Genomic DNA, 18955 nt, shown 5'->3' on the forward strand with positions numbered 1-18955 from the left:
TGGGGTCCTTTATCAAGCTCATCACCGTCTACACCAGGGATGGAGCGTGTCCAGCCCATGGACCCCCATAAGGACCATGAAATCATCTGATCTGGCCCTGCCCAGGCAGTTGCGGGCGGGACTTGAAATCCAGTTCCTCTACAGCACGCGTTTCAAGTGGATCACTTTGTGTGGCCCACAAATGATGTAATAAATACCCAGATAGCCCTGGGCCGGAAGCAGGTTCCCCAGCCCTACACGGCTGCTGCTGATTCTGAAAGAGGCTAGGAAAGCAGAGAGGGCATTGGTGAAGCCTCCTTACAAAGACCCAAGGTGGAGGACGGCGCCGTGGCTCACTAGGCTAATCCTCTGCCTTGCGGCGCTGGCACACCAGGTTCTAGTCCCGGTCGGGGTGCCGGATTCTGTCCCGGTTGCCCCTCTTCCAGGCCAGCTCTCTGCTGTGGCCCGGGAGTGCAGTGGAGGATGGCCCAAGTGCTTGGGCCCTGCACCCCATGGGAGACCAGGAGAAGCACCTGGCTCCTGGCTCCTGCCTTCGGATCAGCGTGGTGCGCCGGCCGCGGTGGCCATTGGAGGGTGAAGTGAACCAACAGCAAAGGAAGACCTTTCTCTCTGTCTCTCTCTCTCACTGTCCACTCAGCCTGTCAAAAAAAAAAAAAAAATTAAAAAAAAAAAAAAGACCCAAGATGGAAGGGAACAATGGAGCTCTTTCCTGCCTGTGCGTGTGGCTGGATGTGGAAGGGGTGCCCAGAACCGCTGCAGCCAGCCTGCAACCCCAAGGAGCCAGTCATGGGATGAACCCCACTGGGGGAAATGGATTCACTGCCTTTGCAACTTTTAAAACTAGTGCTTTTTCGAGGCGAAGTAACATTCCATTACTACAAATCACTTTCGGGTGTAGTACCAGGTATTGTGCTTAAATAACGGACAGTGGGCTGGTACTGTGGCACAGTGGGTGAAGCCACGACCCGCGACACTGGCATTGCATATGGGCAAGTCCTGGCTGCTCCACTTCCAATCCAGCTCCCTGCTAATGTGCCTGCGAAAGCAGCGGAAAACGGGCCCCGCACCCACGCGGGATACCCCGATGGCGTTCCAGGCTCCTGGCTGTGATCCAGCTGTTGGTGGCCATTTTGGGAGAGAGTTAGCAGGTGGAAGATCTTTCCCTCTCTCTCTGTAACTCTACCTTTCAAGTAAATAAATAAATGTGTTTTTTTTTTTTTTAATGGATGGGTGGGTGAACAAATGGTTGTGTGGAGTACTATTTGAGCCTCTTTCCGAGGTTCAAGAAAATGTATACGATGGGAAAAAAATATTGATAGATTTCATTTTTTTTTTGCACCAAAATAAAAGGAGGAACAAATACAGCATAGGAGTTAGGGGGTGACTTGGGGGCTGGGCTGGAGAGACCCCAGACTAGAGACACAGTAATGAGGGCGCTGCCACTCCACCGTCGGACCGGGTAGAAGCACAGCGCGGTGGCAGCGAGGGGAAACTGTGCCCTGAAAAATTGAAATAAAGGAGAAAACAAAATAGAGAGAACACACAAAAGAGCTGGCGCTTTTGAAAGTGGGCCGGTTTCCAGGAGCGCGCTCTACTTGCCCTATTTCACCATAACCCTGGGATACTTTTAATTACTTGGGTCTTTTGCCGACGGCGTCTGACTATTTTGTCGGAGGGTCAAGGAGAACAGCAGGACCTGGCCTTTCCTTGCACTGAAAGGGACGCCACCCCCGTCTCCGCGCAGGGACACCGGGCCTGGAACGGCTCGTCAAGGAGCCGCAATCTCTCCCCAAAAAAAGCCGCTCCCGGAGGCCGGGCCGGCCACGCGGGTGAGGAGCCGCCGCCATCAGACACGACTAATGACCCAGAATCTGATGCTGTCTGAGAGGCAGGGGCGGCCGAGCCCCGCTCCTGTGTAGTGCTCACGCCGAGACGTGTCTGGAGAACAGAATGACACGGCACACAAAGCGACTCCGGTGGGGGAACTGGATTTTGGAGACCAATACAATGTGAGTTTTTTGTTTTTTTGTTTTTCTTCTTTTTCTCTCCCACTTTAGGAAATGTGCCCTTTAGGCAAAATCACATAGATGACACTCCGCTCCTGAACCTGTTGGATCAAAACATTTGTTTTCCAAGCCCCAGTAAGAGTTAGTTTGGGAATATATTATAGACCGAGGCTCGTTAAAACCAACCTATTTCTATCTAAGACCAAAAAAAAAAAAAAATCGTGTCCACCATGGGGTTAAAAAGATGACCGTTTCCATAGTTGCCACTGGTACTCTAAATTTATATTTCACTCGTCTCCTGGACTGTAAATCTTTAACATTGCAGAAACCCAATTAAGAAAAATAAAAAGCACACCGAGAGTCAGTTTTCACGGAAGAATGTTGTTGGCCAAGGCCCAGATAATTTTTTGTGTCTCTGGTGAATTGCTTGTCCAATTTCCAGGAAGTTTGGGAAAACTCGGCGTTGACATCACTCAGCAAGCCCTGGAAAGCCTCGCGGGGCAGAGAGCAGAGGCCGAGCTGTCTGGGGCGCGCAGCCCCCGATAGCTGAGCCCTCACGGGATGCTAACGACTTCTGCAGAAACCTCCCGGCCCCCAGCCCCCTGCACATGCCGGCCGATGTTTTAATAACTTAACCATACTTTGCGTCGTCTTTGCTTGGGGCCTTCTGTCTGCTCAGAGTTTGTTCGTTTACCTTTATTTAAATACATTTGTGTTAGAAGGAGTGCTTTTGAGTGATGCTACGGGAAAGTGATGAACCTCAATTTCAGCTTCACATAGATCACAAGCCAGCACAGTCGGTAAGTTCACGCGTGAGCATCCCGGGAATTGTTTCTCGTGTTCACAGTGATTACGCTGGGTCGGGGGGTGGGGGCTTGCGATTTCGCTCTAAAAATAGAGTCACTTCAGATCAGCCTTCATTTCCCTCCTGTCTCTCCGGTTTCATAGGCAGCATTTCCACCAATTGACGTTCTATGTCACGGGATTGCTCGAGTCATCATGTTGGTCCGATTTCCGTCCTGTCACTACAGTGCGAGGAGCATCCCGGGATGGCGTGGAGGGGAGACCCTGCAGCCCTGTGTCTGGGGGAGCACCGTCGCGGTGGGGGTGCAGGAGCAAATACATGGCGGGCCAGGGAGCCCACAGAACACGGCGGGACCTGAACTCCACTGATCAGTTTGTCCTGAGAGCCACCCCAGAGGGCACGCTCCCAGTGATGACCTAAGACCACAGACCCACTCCCAGCCGCCATCATTAGATCATGACCCCTCCCTTAATCCATCAACCCTTGCATTAAAGAGTTTAAACATCTTGGGTGGGTCCTCCTCAAAGCTCAATGGTAGTTTTATAATAACCTCGTCAAGTAATTCTGCTTCCCAATTAATTCAGATCGACAAAATAGCAAATAGTAGATGCAACTCAAAAGAATATATTTTAAAGGGGGGGAATAGAGAGAAAAAGATTCTCCCCCAAAATGCTACTGGTACTGTGTCCTCACAGAGCAATGTTCTGTGTATAAGAATTCATTTATTTTTATTTTTCTTTAAAGATTTTATTTACTTATTTGAAAGGTAGAACCACGGAGAGAGAGGGAGAAGCAGAGAGAAAGGTCTACTGTCCACTGGTTCACTCCCCAAATGGCCACAATGGCCAGAGCTGAGATAAGCTGATGCCAGGAGGGGCCAGGAGCTTCTTCCACGTCTCCCGCACAGGTGCAAGGGCCCAAGGACTTGAGCTGTCTTCCACTGCTTCCCCAAGCCTGCAGCAGAGAGCTGGAATGGAAGAGGAGTAACCGGGACAGGAACCAGTACCCATATGGGATGACAACACCGCAGGCGGAGACTTAGCCTACTACAACACAGCGCCAGCCCCTAAGAACTTATTTTTAGGGAAAAATATTTGAACTGAAAAAAGTATAAGCATTTGAATATTATTGTGTTCACTACCTTATATTCGTAACCAAAGATTTTATTTTTTAATGCCTTTATTAACATATAAGTCACAAACCTTACAATTCAGCCATTTGAGGTGTTCAACCCAATGGTTTTTACTCTACAAGAGTACTTCAAAAAAGTTCTTGAAAACTAAAATTCAAAGGTAAGTTTATTTGGGTGCAAAAGAAATTTTAGATTTATGCACAGGTTTTCCACTATATATTTCCTTGGAATGTTTGAAGACCCCTGTTTCATATGGATTTTAAAAAACTTTTAAGCAAAGTAAGGTTACCCTGTAATTATTCTCCATGAACTTTGTGAACTACCTTCATAAGTGCACACACACACACACACATACACACAGGTGTTGTGCTACCACCAAAGCCAAATTCAGACATTTGCATCAACTGTGAAAGAAACCCATGGAGGTGTTTGTGGGGCACAGCACTTAAGACGCTTGGAATGCCCACATCCCATAGTGGAGTGCCTGGGGTTCAGTCCTAGTCCCACCCCCAATTCCAGCTCATGCAAACGCACCCTGGGAGGCAGTAGGCATGGCTCAAGTGCTTGGATCCCTGCCACCCACATGGGAGACCTGAATTGAGTTCCAGCATCCTTGTTTTGGCCCAGCCCCAGCTGTTATGGGCAGTTGGGCAATAAATCAGTGGATGAAAGATCTCTCTATGTCTCTCTCTATTATCTCTTGAGTAAAGTATCTTCTCATTCCAAAATCAGCTAACAAGGAAGAAGGGTTAAGTCAAAACGTATATGACTGTTTCTTTCTTTTTTTTTTTTTTTTTTTTTTTTGACAGGCAGAGTGGACAGTGAGAGAGAGAGACAGAGAGAAAGGTCTTCCTTTTTGCCATTGGTTCACCCTCCAATGGCTGCCACGGCCAGCGCACCACGCTGATCCCAAGGCAGGAGCCAGGTACTTCTCCTGGTCTCCCATGGGGTGCAGGGCCCAAGCACTTGGGCCATCCTCCACTGCCTTCTTGGGCCACAGCAGAGAGCTAGCCTGGAAGAGGGGCAACCGGGAAAGAATCCGGCGCCCCAAACGGGACTAGAACCCGGTGTGCCGGCGCCGCTAGGTGGAGGATTAGCCTAGTGAGCCGCGGCGCCAGCCAACTGTTTCTTAAATAGACTCAAGAAAGATTTGTGTTCAGAGAGAAAACGCACAACTCACAGAATTCCAAAGGTGTTTTGGGTTCCTACCTGACAGTTAAATTTCTTGAAGACTCACTATACATTTACATATGCAGTGCTTCTCTCTGGAGAAGGAGCTTGGTCACTTGGTAAATACTTGATGATACAAGAACTATGAAAGAAGAGATCCGGCCTTGGTCATTAAGGCGCTGGGAGAAAATGTTCAGTGAAGCCATGTACAGCTTGCGCACCTTGGGACTCGCCAGGTCAGCTGCGATTGCTGCTGCTGACTTCCCTCTGCTTCCCCAGCCCTGTGTCCTCACCGGCAGCCAGGTGGTGCGTGGAGTAGGGAAGACAAGCAGAGCAGGAAGGGAAAAGAGGGACAGGAAGGGGCGGGCTCTTGTCACTTGAAGGCAAGAGTTGCAACACCTTTTATACGCAATGTGTGCTCTGTAGCTATCTTTCACTGCGGTGATTCGCAATGTGTTTTTAAAATTCTTCTTTATTTGAAAGGCAAAGGGAGAAAGGAGAGAGAGTGAGAGTGAGAGTGAGAGTGAGAGTGAGAGTGAGAGTGAGAGTGAGAGTGAGAGTGAGAGAGAGAGAGAGATCTCATGCACTGGCTCACTCCTCAAATGCCCAACTGCAGCCCAAACACCCCCTCCCCCCCGAATCCATTTTTCATGAAACTAAGTACGACTGAACGCAGCAATTTGGAAGCAAGGCATGGAGTTCCAGCTCTCAGACATGCTTCTCCCACGGCCCCAGGTAGCCATAACTTCCTGTGGCTTCCTTTCTTTCCATTCACTGTCTGGCTCCTCTTACTCATCCTTCCGGAATGACCTGAATACTCACATTCCATAAGAAAACAACTGCCCACATAGCCTGGGTTGAACAGGCCTCCCCAGCAGCACCCCTCGCTGGTCCCGAAAGTCCCTGCAGACCTGTAACTATGTCTGGCAGTCAAGCGGGAGATCACTTTTTCGTATTTTGTTTTTTCATTTCGTTTGCACATCCAATACTTTAAGCAGAAAAATTCTTCGGTCGATGTTGGGGAGGTGAATGAGTGAAGATGCTGGGGAGGTGAATGAGTGAAGGCTGGTTCAGGATGGTAGCATCAGCATAAGCCTTGGGAGTGGTGTGGGGAGTTGGTCCCTGCAGCCTGAGGCTGGGTGGGCTGGGCGGGAGGTCACACACACACACACACACACACACACCAGAGCGACTCGCTTCTGAGAGCCTTTCTCCTCACTGTTGTGAGGGCTGCCTACTGAGTTGCCCAGGTCCGGCTGTCTTGATTCCACTCTAATGGGAAACAAGAGCGGCGCACTCTAAAGTCTCAGGAGATGTTGAACCTTAATTGGCCTCAAACTGTAGCTGAGATGAGGGGTCTGTGTTTAAATGTTCACATGAATTATTTAACTGGATCGCTTTATTTTTACTCTAGGTTATTGACGGGTAGGTTGGTCAATAAAGACGATGGTTATAGCAGGTAGCACAATATGTAGTTCTAATTTCCCACTCACATCAGTAGGAAGTGGACAGATAAGCATTATCTGTTCAAAGATGCGTCCAAAAAATGTCCTGGGTATCCTTTATTAATGTTTTTGAAACCATTTACCAATTTTTAACTACACAATCCAGTGCCATTAGTGGCAATTCTCACTGCTGTGCATCCCCCACCACTCATCTCCAGGGCTGTCTCTACATCCCCCAGATGAGATTCCGTATCCATTCCACACTGACTTCCCAGCCTTCCCACCCTCGGCCCCTGGCAACCACCAGGTTACTCCGTCTGCACGAGTCTCGGAACCCCACGCAAGCGGCCTCACCCGTGTTTGTTCCTTGGGGTCCAGCTCATCTGACTTAGCACAGCGTCTTCAAGGTCCATGCATGCTGTCAGCTGTAGTCTTTGGATTCTTTTTTTATCCTCTTGTAACCTCTGGCGTAAAAAACTTTAAATTTTTGATGAAATCCAATTTGTCCGCTTTTCCTTTGCTGCATGTGCTTTGGGTATCATATCCAAGAAATCATGGCCAAATCCAATGTCATAAAGATTTTCTTCTATGTTTTTGTCCAAGAATGTTATAGTTTTAGTTTTTGTATTTGGATTCATTCTTATTGAATTTTTGTATATGATGCAAAGTAAGGGTCCAATTTCATCGTTTTCTCAACACAGTGCATTGAATAGACCGCCTTTTCCTTGTTGGCTTTGGCAATCTCATTGAAAATCATTTGACTTCAGGTGTTTCTGGGTTCCCTTATCTACCTGTTTCCTGTGTGACTGTTTTTCATGCCATGAGAAATTTCACGTGCTGGCACCATGTAACGTGCAAGAGGGGACATCAGAGAGGCAAATCTGAAGCCTTTATTAAAACTCACCGTTCTCGTGATGTCATGAGATGCGTCTGTGGCTTCTTGTCCAGGAGAATCCAGAACAGGATCAGTCGCTGCTTTACGGACCGGCAGCAACGGACAAGCAAGCAGCCCACTTCGCAGTAGACGACCCAGAATCTCCTGGGAATCGCCAGGTGTCCCACCACTGCAGTCCAGCTCGCTGCTCTTCCTGAATCCCCCTTGCATGCTCTTTCTTGGATAGTTGCGCACCCAAAAAGTGGTTCTCTCTTATTCCTCCCTGCTGTCTGCTTACCACCCTGTTCCGCATCATAACCCTTCACGGAGGCTCAGCGAGCCAAGCAGCCGCCTGGCAGGCCTGCAGCCCACGTCAGTGCCAGTTCCAGTCCCAGCTGCTCCGCTTCCCACCCCGCCTCCAGCGAATGCACCTGGGAAGGCAGCAGATGGTGGTCCCAGTGCTTGGGCCCCTGCACCCACATGGGAGACCCGGAAGGAGCTCCTGGCTTCATTCTGGCCTGCCCCAGCTCTTAGTGCCGTTTGGGAAGTGAACCAGCAGATGGAAGATCTCTGTCTCTCTCACTGTGTGTGTGTGTGTGTGAGTGTGCATGTGACTCACCCCATAAATCTTTTTTAAAAAGAAATCTTAAAAATATTGCAATATTTAAAAAAGAAAGAAAAAGAAATGGGGGGAGGGAGGGAAGGAAAGGAATGTCATTATATGTTTAGAATTGTATCTGTGAACTTATGTGAGCTCTGTTCTCTTATGTTAATCCATAAAGAAATAAAAAGAGAAGTTGTTCTGTGTTGATGATGAGTCTTTCCAATGGAAATAAAATATACGTGGAGGAAGCACAGCAAACGCAAGCTCCCCCGTGTGTCCTTATTTCTCTTCATCCCCTTTGTCACCTGGGCAGTTGTGGTAAGGAGACAAGAGGACAGGTCTTGGGGTCTAATACTGCTTATTGCACGTGGACCCCTACGGGCTGCAATCGGAGAAGGCTTTGCTCCTTGGGGCTCCCTTTCATGGGGAAATGTGCAGCCCAGAGCTCTGGCTCCTGCCCTGCCTGCCTGCCCGTCCCCGCTGGGAGCTGCAGCCAGGATCCCGGAAGCCAGCCCGGCTCAAGATCCCCAGGGTGGCCTCCACAAGCCTTCTCTCACTTTCCTGAGAACCCGTCACCTACAGAACCACGACATCGGCTTTGTCCACTCGGCCCTGGACACACACACACAGCCCTGCAGGTCTGACCGAGTGCGTTCCGGTTTCTCAGGGGCATGTCTGTCCCGTTTCCCACCCCAGGCCATTGTTCAGGGCCCACAGGTGGCTTGGCACGCCCCACCCAGCGGAATTCTAGAATCTGGGGCTCGCTTCCTTCCCTCCAGTGCACTCTTGACCCAGGCCTCTCAGAAAGCACCTCAAGGCGGAGACTGTGTTTGTCTTTGGCACAAGTTCATCCATTGTGCTTCCCGGGGCTGTCTCTTCCCGTGTGTGAATATCAAATACGTGCAAGAGGGCCCTGTTCTTAGCTCTGGAGGGCTGGGGACGTTTTCCACTGTTTGTTTTCACCTTCCTCTCTTTTCATTTACACGTGTCAGCCTCAACTTGAAATTTGAAAATAGCTTAAAAAAAAGTGACTGCACAAACTAAGCCTAATTGTCTACACACTGTTCTGCTACCTGAATTAACAATTCTCAATTCCATCACACCCTGGCAGATCACCGTCAATGCTGCTTTGGGTGCCTAGAAAAAAAGTATATTGGGAGAAAGGGAAGAAGACATTAAAAAAAAAAAAAAAAAAAGGCAACGAAACGTGTTCTCCGGCACTCCCTGTGCATCCATTCATGCTCACCGGCCCGGCATACCAGCCGTGGCAAGCGGAGGTAAAAGTGAATTGCGGGGTGTAGTGTTCGTTTTGTTAACTATCGAGAAAAGAGAGCAGGCAAGAAAATGTGAACATTGTGAAATACCATGTCTTCCTGCCCCGGGAGATTTATTTATTGGAAATTATACTGCGAGGAAAAGTCTAAATAAATTAAGTCCCTGGTTATTATGTCACAGGGAGCTTCGTGGCGGAGGAGAGCTACAATTTCGCGGTTATGTAAACCAAGCTGTCAAGTACCTGTTATTCTAACGCTGGAGGCAGGCAGCCCCCATCGGCCCCGTGGTCCCAGCCCCAGCCTGATTCACGGGCAGCACTGAGACACAGGAAGTCCATGTCTGCTGTAATCTAAACACTGTGAAAATGGAACACAAGAAGCAGCGCAGAAAGGTAAAAATAGGCTCAACCCCAAAACCCAGACGAGAACCATGCAGCGCGCTTGGAGGCTGGAGGAGGGAAAAGTGAAGGCGCGGTGCACTTGGTGTCCAGAGAGCAGGCTGGGGCTGTGACAGCAGAGCGTTGAGCCCGCGATGGGTGGGGAGCATCTGAGTGTGGGGCCAGGAGCTTCATCCAGGTCTCGCACGTGGGTGCAGGGGCCCGAGCACTTGGGCCATCTTCTGCTGCTTTCCAAGGTGCATCAGCAGGGAGCTGGATCAGAAGTGGAGCAGTAGGCACATGAACTGGCGCCCACACGGGACGCCAGTGTCGCAGGCCACAGCTTTACCTGCTACACCATGGAGCCGGCCTCATCTTTTGTGTACTTTTTTTTTTTTGACAGGCAGAGTTAGACAGTGAGAGAGAGAGAGACAGAGAGAAAGGTCTTCCTTCTGTTGGTTCACCCCCCAAATGGCTGCTACAGGCGGCGCACTGCGCTGATCCGAAGCCAGGAGCCAGGTGCTTCTCCTGGTCTCCCATGGGGTGCAGGGCCCAAGCACCTGGGCCATCCTCCACTGCACTCCCTGGCCATAGCAGAGAGCTGGCCTGGAAGAGGGGCAACCAGGACAGAATCCGGCGCCCCAACCGGGACTAGAACCCGGTGTGCCAGCGCCGCAAGGCGGAGGATTAGCCTAGTGAGCCGCGGCACTGGCCCTATTTCTGTACATTTCAAAGTTGTCTTCTACATGTGTGATTGTGGACCAAATGCTGTATTTGTTTTCTGCTAAGACACCGAGATGAGAGCTGTACATCAGCCCAATGGCCACAAAGCCTGGACTTGGAGTCCGGCTGCCGGCCTGGCCCTGCGCCCTGCTGCAGGAGAAGGAATATCTAAATACACCAGTGTGCGTCTGTTTGATGGTTGGATTGTTTGTTTCTGCTCCTAAATAAAGATAAGCAATGATTTACTGCCTACAACAGAAAAAGTTATGTACTTCGTGCCCACATTTCTCCAGTCAAAAGCAAGAATTTCAGAGAGTAAAGCACACAGGACTAAAGAGGCGGGGATGCCAGCACCCGTCCAAAACCCTGGCTCCGTGCTCTGCAGCCGAGGGGTAGGTGAGCGGTCGCCGGGGCTGGGCTCAGCTGGGGCAGAGAGCAGGGCGCCCTCTGGAAGCCCAGTGGGACCTCGGCCTCTCCCTCGCCCGCACTAGGGCCCTGTTGACAGGCCTTGGGCTGGCCATTCTCCTGAAACCCGGGTAATTAAATCTCTCTGCTCTCATAAAAATCAACTAAAATAAAAATACAACCGCCTGCCGCTAGTCCGTAGAATCACAGTAAGTGAGCAGAGGTAAATTTTAATTTCACTGTGCAAGTGTTAAATTATGGCCCTCTAAGCTGGCTGCCAATTCGGCATGGAATCTCGCCGCGTGTTAATAATTCGCCTTTTGTTTAGAATGGAAGGAGACTTGAAAATAGCACATGTGTTATGATTTGGAAGGAGATTTTATGTGCAATTAGGGCCCTGAGACCACAATAACATAACCACATTCAGGTTCCCTAATTGGGCCAAGAGGAAACTATCATTTCTGAAATGATCTGGGGCCTTAACCTCTGCTCAACTTCTCGAAAATACTTGGAATTATTTTGATAGCGTCTGCTTATTTTCAACATTTCAGTTGCATGTTGGAGCCGTGCGTCGCGGGGATGTGCACGCCTGTTATCCCGTGACCACGGCGACTCGTCCGTCTCTTCCAACCACGCTGTGGACCTGTCAAGGACATCATCTCGTAGAAGCGGTCCTGTGCAACAGAGATTTTTCTTCCCTGTTTTTAATGCAGCTCTAGCAACACTTTCCTCTCCGCCAAGACGCAGGACCAGATTAGCATCTATGGGAAAACGACTTCTGCACAAGTCATCAATAAAGGCTGGACACTTAGGAAAAGCATTTATGAAGCGATAATGGAGGGCTCACAGGTGCTCACTAATGGGCAGTGAATGACTGGCTGCGGGGTCTGAAGCAGTCCTGTTTCTGTTGCTTATCTCCAGCTAACGAGTGCAATCAAAATGTTGACTAAGATAACTTTAAATGAAGAGAGAAAAATCCCTTTAGTTGGTTTTAATCAATATTTTCTTCTTCCAAAGACTATGACTGCTGTGTTGGAAATCGATGATCGCATGCCTCCCTTGTAGTTCAATTGACTTACTGCTCTTGGCCACTCTGCATAGCTATTAGCGTAAAGTGGAGTGAAAATGGAGCGCCGTGCAGCCAGTGCTGAATAATCCATGCGGGTTTACTGCACACCCTGGGGTATCTGCGAGGGAGGGAGTCGGCCTGACAGCCTCCATGTGCTATTGACTTGTTCAATCCCAAATTCTTTAATCTGAATAAAAATAGCATTTTCAGACTGACTCACTTCCGAGAGGTCCAGCTACACGCAGATCAATAATCCCACGGAGACAGGCAGAATGCATATTAACCCAAGAGGGCATGGAACCCAGGCACAGCAGGGAGAGGAAGGGGTGGAGGGAGAGGGATCCAGAATAAAACCTGCATAGCCAGAATCGAATTTACAGAAACTTTGTCATTAGAGTGAGAGAAAAAAGAATATGCTAAGAATTAGGAGTGGGGCAGAAGCTCATAAATTAATTCAGAGTAAAATTTTCCCAACTGTATTATAGTTCATTCAGCAGGCTTTTCCATTTTCTAAGAATCATACTTCTACTTATTTTAAACTATATCTGGACAGACACGTTCATATGCCCTTTATTCATTCCCATAATTTCCTTATTTACTCTAAGATTTTCCTCTGAGCTGTATTTATTGCTGTTTTTGCCATGTTTACGGACATACAATCGGCAAGTAAAAATTGTACATATTTAAGGCATGAAATGTGCTGGTTTGATACACACTGTGAAATCATTACCACAACCAGGCTAGTTAGCCTATCCACCACCCCTCCTAGTTAGCAGTGTGTGTGGTAAGAACATTTAATGCCGGCGTCACACACTGGAGAGCCTGCTCTAGCCCCAGCTGCCCTGCCTCTGGTCCAGCTCCCTGATAACGTGCCTGGGAAGGCAGTGTGAGACGGCCCCAGTGTTTGGGGTCCTGTCACCCATGTGGGAGATCTAGAGAGAGTTTCCGGCTCCTGGGTGCACCCTGGAGCACTAGCCATTGCAGCATTGGGCAAATCAACAGATAAATGATCTCTCTCTCTCTCCCTTTCACTCTCTCTACCTCTCTCTTCTCCTCTCTCTCTTTCTGTCACACTGTCTCAAATAAATAAAATGCACCTTTAAAAAGATGAAAATTGGTAACATTAGAGAATATGAGTCAAAGGAATCACACAAACAAGACTAGTGTCTGCGAATAATAACTGATAGAATAAAAAAGGGAGAGAACGATCCAACATGGGAAGCCAGATACACAGCAGACTCATAGAATGGCAGATGTCCTATGTAGCACTCTGGCCTCAGAATCAGCCCTTAAGGCACTCGGATCTGGCTGAAGAGCCCATGAGAGTATTTTAGGCATGGAAAGCCAAGATACTCTGGCAAAAAAAAAAAAAAAAAAAAAAAAAAAAAACACTAAATGAAAGATCTCTGTGAGTGAGATCCCAGTAGAAAGAATGGGCCATCAAAAGAGGAGGTACCTTTCTGTGAAGGGAGGAGAGAACTTCCACTTTGACTATGACCTTGTCTAAATAAGATAGAAGTCGGCAAACTCAAGAGGCTTCCATAGCCTTGGCAACTCATGACAAGAGCCTAGGGAGATTTCTGACGCCATAAACAAGAGTGTCACATTGTTAAGTCAACAGCAGGAGTCACTGTGGGCCGGTGCCGCGGCTCAATAGGCTAATCCTCCACCTAGCGGCACCGGCACACTGGGTTCTAGTCCCGGTCAGGGCGCTGGATTCTTTCCCGGTTGCCCCTCTTCCAGGCCAACTCTCTGCTGTGGCCTGGAAAGGCAGTGGAGGATGGCCCAAGTGCTTGGGCCCTGCACCCCATGGGAGACCAGGAGAAGCACCTGGCTCCTGCCTTGGGATTAGCGTGGTGCGCCGGCCGCAGCGCGCCAGCCGTGGCAGCCATTGGAGGGTGAACCAAAGGCAAAAAGGAAGACCTTTCTCTCTGTCTCTCTCTCATTGTCCACTCTGCCTGTCAAAAAAAAAAAAAAAAAAAACACACAGGAGTCACTGTGTACTTAGTCCTCATGTAGGATCTCTGTCCTTAATGTGTTGTTCAATGTGCATTAATGCTATAACTAGTACTCAAACAGTATTTTACACTTTGTTCTGTGTGAGTGCAAACTGTTGAAATCTTTACTTAATATATACTAAATCGCTCTTCTGTATCTAAAGATAATTGAAAATGAATCTTGATGTGAATGGAATGGGAGAGGGAGTGGGAGATGGGAGGGGTGCGGGTGGGAGGGAAGTTATGGGGGGGAAAATCCATTGTAATCCATAAACTGTACTTTGGAAAATTATATTTACTAAATAAAAGTTTTAAAAAGGTTAAAAAATAAAAAGAACTTTAAAAAATCAACTCTTCCCCGATTTCATGCACCTGACACAGTCATGATAATGGTCTTGAGCATGCTGCACACAAGGTCCCCAGAGCCCCCACAGCTGAGCACGGCTCCCCTCACCAACACCCCTTCTCTGCCTACCCCCCGCACTGCGTGCCAGATTGCTGTGTGGAAGTGGGCTAACATATTGGCCAAAGCACTGTCACTACACTTCTGGATTAAACTTGCCTGATAAATACAAGCCTGCCTGTTCACTCCTCCATCATCCACCCATCCATCCAAACCAGGATGACCGCATTTCTATGACCACTGGATATGCACACGTCTGTTCATCCATCTATCCATCCACCCATCCATCCAAACCAGGATGACCACATTTCTATGACCACTGGATATGCACACGTCTGTTCATCCATCCATCCATCCATCCACCCATCCAAACCAGGATGACCACATTTCTATGACCACTGGATATGCACACGTCTGTTCATCCATCCATCCACCCATCCAAACCAGGATGACCACATTTCTATGACCACTGGATATGCACACGTCTGTTCATCCATCCATCCATCCATCCACCCATCCAAACCAGGATGACCACATTTCTATGACCACTGGATATGCACACGTCTGTTCATCCATCCATCCACCCATCCAAACCAGGATGACCACATTTCTATGACCACTGGATATGCACACGTCTGTTCATCCATCCATCCATCCATCCACCCATCCAAACCAGGATGACCACATTTCTATGACCACTGGATATGCACACGTCTGTTCATCCATCCATCCATCCACCCATCCATCCAAACCAGGATGACCACATGCACATTCACACACTTTTAGGACTGTGGGGTTATTTTTCCTTAGGAGAAAGTCCCACAAATGGAGTTGCTGGGCTAAAGAATGTGTACCTGCTACCTTGTTCCTTAGGGAGCTTTCATCCATTTATAAAGGAACTTTATCAGCTTCCCAGAATCCTACCTGCACTATTAGTATTTCCTTTAGTCTTTGAAAATTAATGGAAAGCATCATCCAATTTTTAAAAATTTGCTTGCTAGTGGAAGTGAACACCATTCTTATCAGTTTATTGTCCTTTTGAATTTATTTTTTATTTCATGATGTGTATTTTGCTCAATTTTCTCTTTTTCTTGATAACTTGGGTGAATTTTTTTTTTACGTATCAAACTTTTTTATTTGCCTATCGCACACTGGAAATTTACTTTCGGGTTTGTGGTTTGCTTTCTAATGCTCTTTATAGCGGTTTTCTGCCATTTTGAGTTTTTGCCTCCTTTTGCTTCTTTCAATTATTTATTTATTTATTTATTTATTTATTGGACAGATAGAATTACAGGAAGAGAAGGAAGGAGGGGGGGGAGAGAGAGAGAGAGAGAGAGAGGAGAGAGATTCCATCTGCTGGTTTACTTCCCAAATGGCCACAATGGCCAGATAGGAGCCAGGAGCCCGCCAAGGTGGGCCATCTTCCACTGATTTCTTCAGGTGCTTTAGCTGGGCGTGGGATTGGAAGTGGAGCAGCCGGGACTCGAGGTTCTCATACCTATCGCAGGTGGCGGCTTATTTCTCATGCCACGAGGCCAGCCGTTTGGCACACTTCCTTGCAGCTTTTGTTTTGTTCAGGAGCGCTTTGCTTTGTTAATTTTTTTTGGCTGGGGTTTTCCCTTTTAACCCTATTGCTGCACTTTGAGTGCTGCCTGTTTTTCATACACATTGCAGTTATCATTGCCTTTTTACTGAAGATCTCTATTAACTCCTGATGCCAGAACAGGAATTCGCACAGGGTTTTCTGGAGAAGTTGTTTGGATTTTAGTGCCCAGTTCCATTTCTCACCCGTACTTACTATTCTTTGCTGTTGTTAACGAGTCGTAATCTTCAGCTTTTAGAGTTGAATCTTAGCAGGGAGACTGAAGTAAGAAATTGTTACCAAGCCCTTGAATGCAGGCAGAAAAGGCAGAGAGACGCTGGTGAGCGCTGGGCAGGCAGGAGTCCCGGACAGCACCAGGGGCAGCGCGAGGGGCACAGGGCTCCCACCGCCACAGCACCTGAGCTTCTGCTTCTCCAGCGTTCCACCCGGAAATGTGCTGGTTGAACTTTAACCTCTGGACGTGAGTCAAGGCCATTGCAGCGTTAGGGACACCATGGGTGTGTCCTGCTACTCAGAAAATTTTTTACATTCATTAGCAACTTTTGCTAAGTGCTTCATAACCCCTTAAAATTGGATGTTTTCCTCGCTGAGCAGGAATGCTTATTCCACTAGCAGGCTCCTGCATCATTTAGATTGCACACAACAGGAATTTTTCGACTTGTGACCACAGACCCTGCTTGGCCTATCAGTTCAGACAGTGCCTATAATTAGAAGAAAATTACATTTACCACCAATTTTAGTGGTCTGCAGAATCATTCCTTTTGAAATTTCAAACACCTCAAGAGGCAATGAAAACATTAAAAGTGCCACATGGGTATCTGGCCCCTGAGCCCTCGATTCAGAACTCCTACGTTCTGGGCCGGCGCTGTGGGGAGTTGGCTAAGCCTGCTCCTGCAGCACCGGCATCGCACATGGGCGCCATCCGAGTCCTGGCTGCTCCTCTTAAAAGCCAGCTCTCTTCTGTGGCCTGGGAAAGCAGTGGAAGATGGCCCAAGGGCTCCTGCACCCACATGGGAGACCTGGAAGAACTCCCTGGCCCCTGGCTTCTGCCTCACCCAGTTCCAGCCATTGCAGCCATTTGGAGAGTGAACCAGCAGGTGGATGATCTCTCTCTGTCTCTGTCTTTTTCAATCCTTAAAAAAGCTTTAGGTAAGGGTCATTTGCATCTCACTATCTCTCCTGCTCCTTGCCACGGGTAACAGGATCTGTGCTCTGCCTTGCACGGCCCCACTCTCACATCTTCTGTAGGATCTGAAAACGACAGCTTTGCGGAAGACACTCATCCTCCACCTGCCACCCTTTAAAGCAGCCGGGAGGCCTCCTGTTTTTAACAACACACTAGATGAGTCGGCACCGCAGCTCACTAGGCTAATCCTCCGCCTGCGGCGCCAGCACACTGGGTTCTAGTCCCGGTCGGGGTGCCAGATTCTGTCCCGGCTGCTCCTCTTCCAGTCCACAGCTCTCCGCTGTGGCCTGGGAGGGCAGTGGAGGATGGCCCAGGTGCTTGGGCCCTGCACCTGCATGGGAGACCTGGCTTCAGATTGGTGTAGCCTATTGGGGGGTGAACCAACAGAAGGAAGACCTCTCTCTCTCTCTCTAATTCCACCTGTCCAAAAAAAAAAAAAAAAAAAAAAAACCAACACACACACATTAGATGATAAAGCACCCAATACCATTTGAATTTGAGAAGAGTCACCAATATCAAAGAGGAGAGAAAAAAACATTGGGTGGAAGTAAAAACTCAAACCACAAGTCTTTCTGTCTTTCTTCTGCCCGTGCAACAGCAGGTCTGGAATGACAACAGCGGCAACTGTGCTGAGCGGAACCGAGTCGAGGGAAAGAAGAGAGCGGGCTCAGGACCCTGCCAGAATCCCACTCCCCCCGTTCTCTAAAACAGCTGCAAGTGGGGAGCACCAAATCAGAACCATTCGACAAAAGCAGTCAACCACGATGAACTGTTGACTGTGCAACAAGTAGGCCCATGTGTGAGGGCATAAATAACACCCGCCATCGCTTACGATGGGCAGGCACGAGGAGGACGTCAATCACCAGTCCTGGAGTGGCTCGAGGGGACACGATGAAGACTAAGATAGCAGCATCACTCCACGGCAACGGGAGACCATCCCACTGACCTCAAGGAACTAGCGGCCGACCCAAGGGACGTCACACAGCCTCAGGCTGTCCTGGCCCCAAATCCGTAGCTCGGCTAGCTGAGCCCTTGCACTGCACGAGCTCCCAGCTCTTAGTAATATTGCACCTGCTGGTTCTCTGCATGAAAATAATACTCCAAATACAAGACCCATGTCCCCCTAAAACCTGTTGTCTGTGTCGTGTTAAGATGGACAATTGCATTGAGCCGCACTTTGTACCACCAGACCCATGTTGAAACCCTAAACCCTAGGTTACTGGTTCTCAGAGGTAGGGCCTTTGACACAGGGTCAGGAGGGAGGAGCCTGGGATGGTGGGGGAGGAGCCTGGGATGGTGCAAGTGCCCTTAAAGGAAAAGAGGCAGAGCCGGAGCTCCCCCCGCCTGTGAGGACAAGTCTGCCAGTCAGGAGCGGAGCCCTCACCAGAAACTGAATATGCTGGAACCCTGGGGGGCGCGGACTCCCGGCTTCCAGAACGGCGGGAAGGAAGTGTCTGCTTTCAGGCCACCCCATCCTCGGCGTTTCATTAGGGCAGCGCCGAGTGTGGAAGGCGAGACTCACTCTCTCAGCACAAAAAGCAAGGAGTACCTACCCTTCCCCGCAGAGCAGCTCCGATCATCACAGAGGGAGAACGCGCTGTCTTCACAGGGCTTGGGGGTCCACGGCTGACAGGCTCTGCCCAGGGCATCCGCGGCTCCGCGTGTGGGTTGACCACAGGTTCCACTCTTCACGAGGTCTCCCCACACACCTGACTGCATGTCAGGAGCTGGGCACCCCATTGCTTTCCTGTCACGGGGAACAGAGGACGAGAGGAGCAACACACCAATCTGCACGGAGAGCAGGTGGCGTCTTACAACGAGAAATAGATTTTGTTGAAAATGGACACACATGTCACTCACCCCCAGTCCAGTCCCTGTGTGG

At 49.0% G+C, this 18955-nt stretch overlaps 1 long non-coding RNA gene across 5 annotated transcripts; it reads left to right on the forward strand.

Annotated features, from left to right (window-relative positions):
• Nucleotides 1-1663: 1663 nt before the first annotated feature.
• LOC138844892 (uncharacterized) lies at nucleotides 1664-3318 on the forward strand. Of its 5 annotated transcripts, none has more exons than XR_011381313.2 (3): nucleotides 1664-2009; nucleotides 2449-2806; nucleotides 2955-3318. It is a non-coding gene; the product is annotated as an uncharacterized LOC138844892 (long non-coding RNA). The 5 variants fall into 5 exon arrangements; XR_016219918.1 differs by having other exon boundaries at nucleotides 3038-3318; XR_016219915.1 differs by having other exon boundaries at nucleotides 2726-2806.
• The last annotated feature ends 15637 nt before the right edge of the window (nucleotides 3319-18955 follow it).

The sequence above is a fragment of the Oryctolagus cuniculus genome, chromosome 13 (genome assembly GCF_051225735.1).
Source record: "Oryctolagus cuniculus isolate XC-2025 breed Fujian yellow rabbit chromosome 13, ASM5122573v1, whole genome shotgun sequence".
In the NCBI taxonomy this organism is placed as follows: Eukaryota; Metazoa; Chordata; class Mammalia; order Lagomorpha; family Leporidae; genus Oryctolagus; species Oryctolagus cuniculus.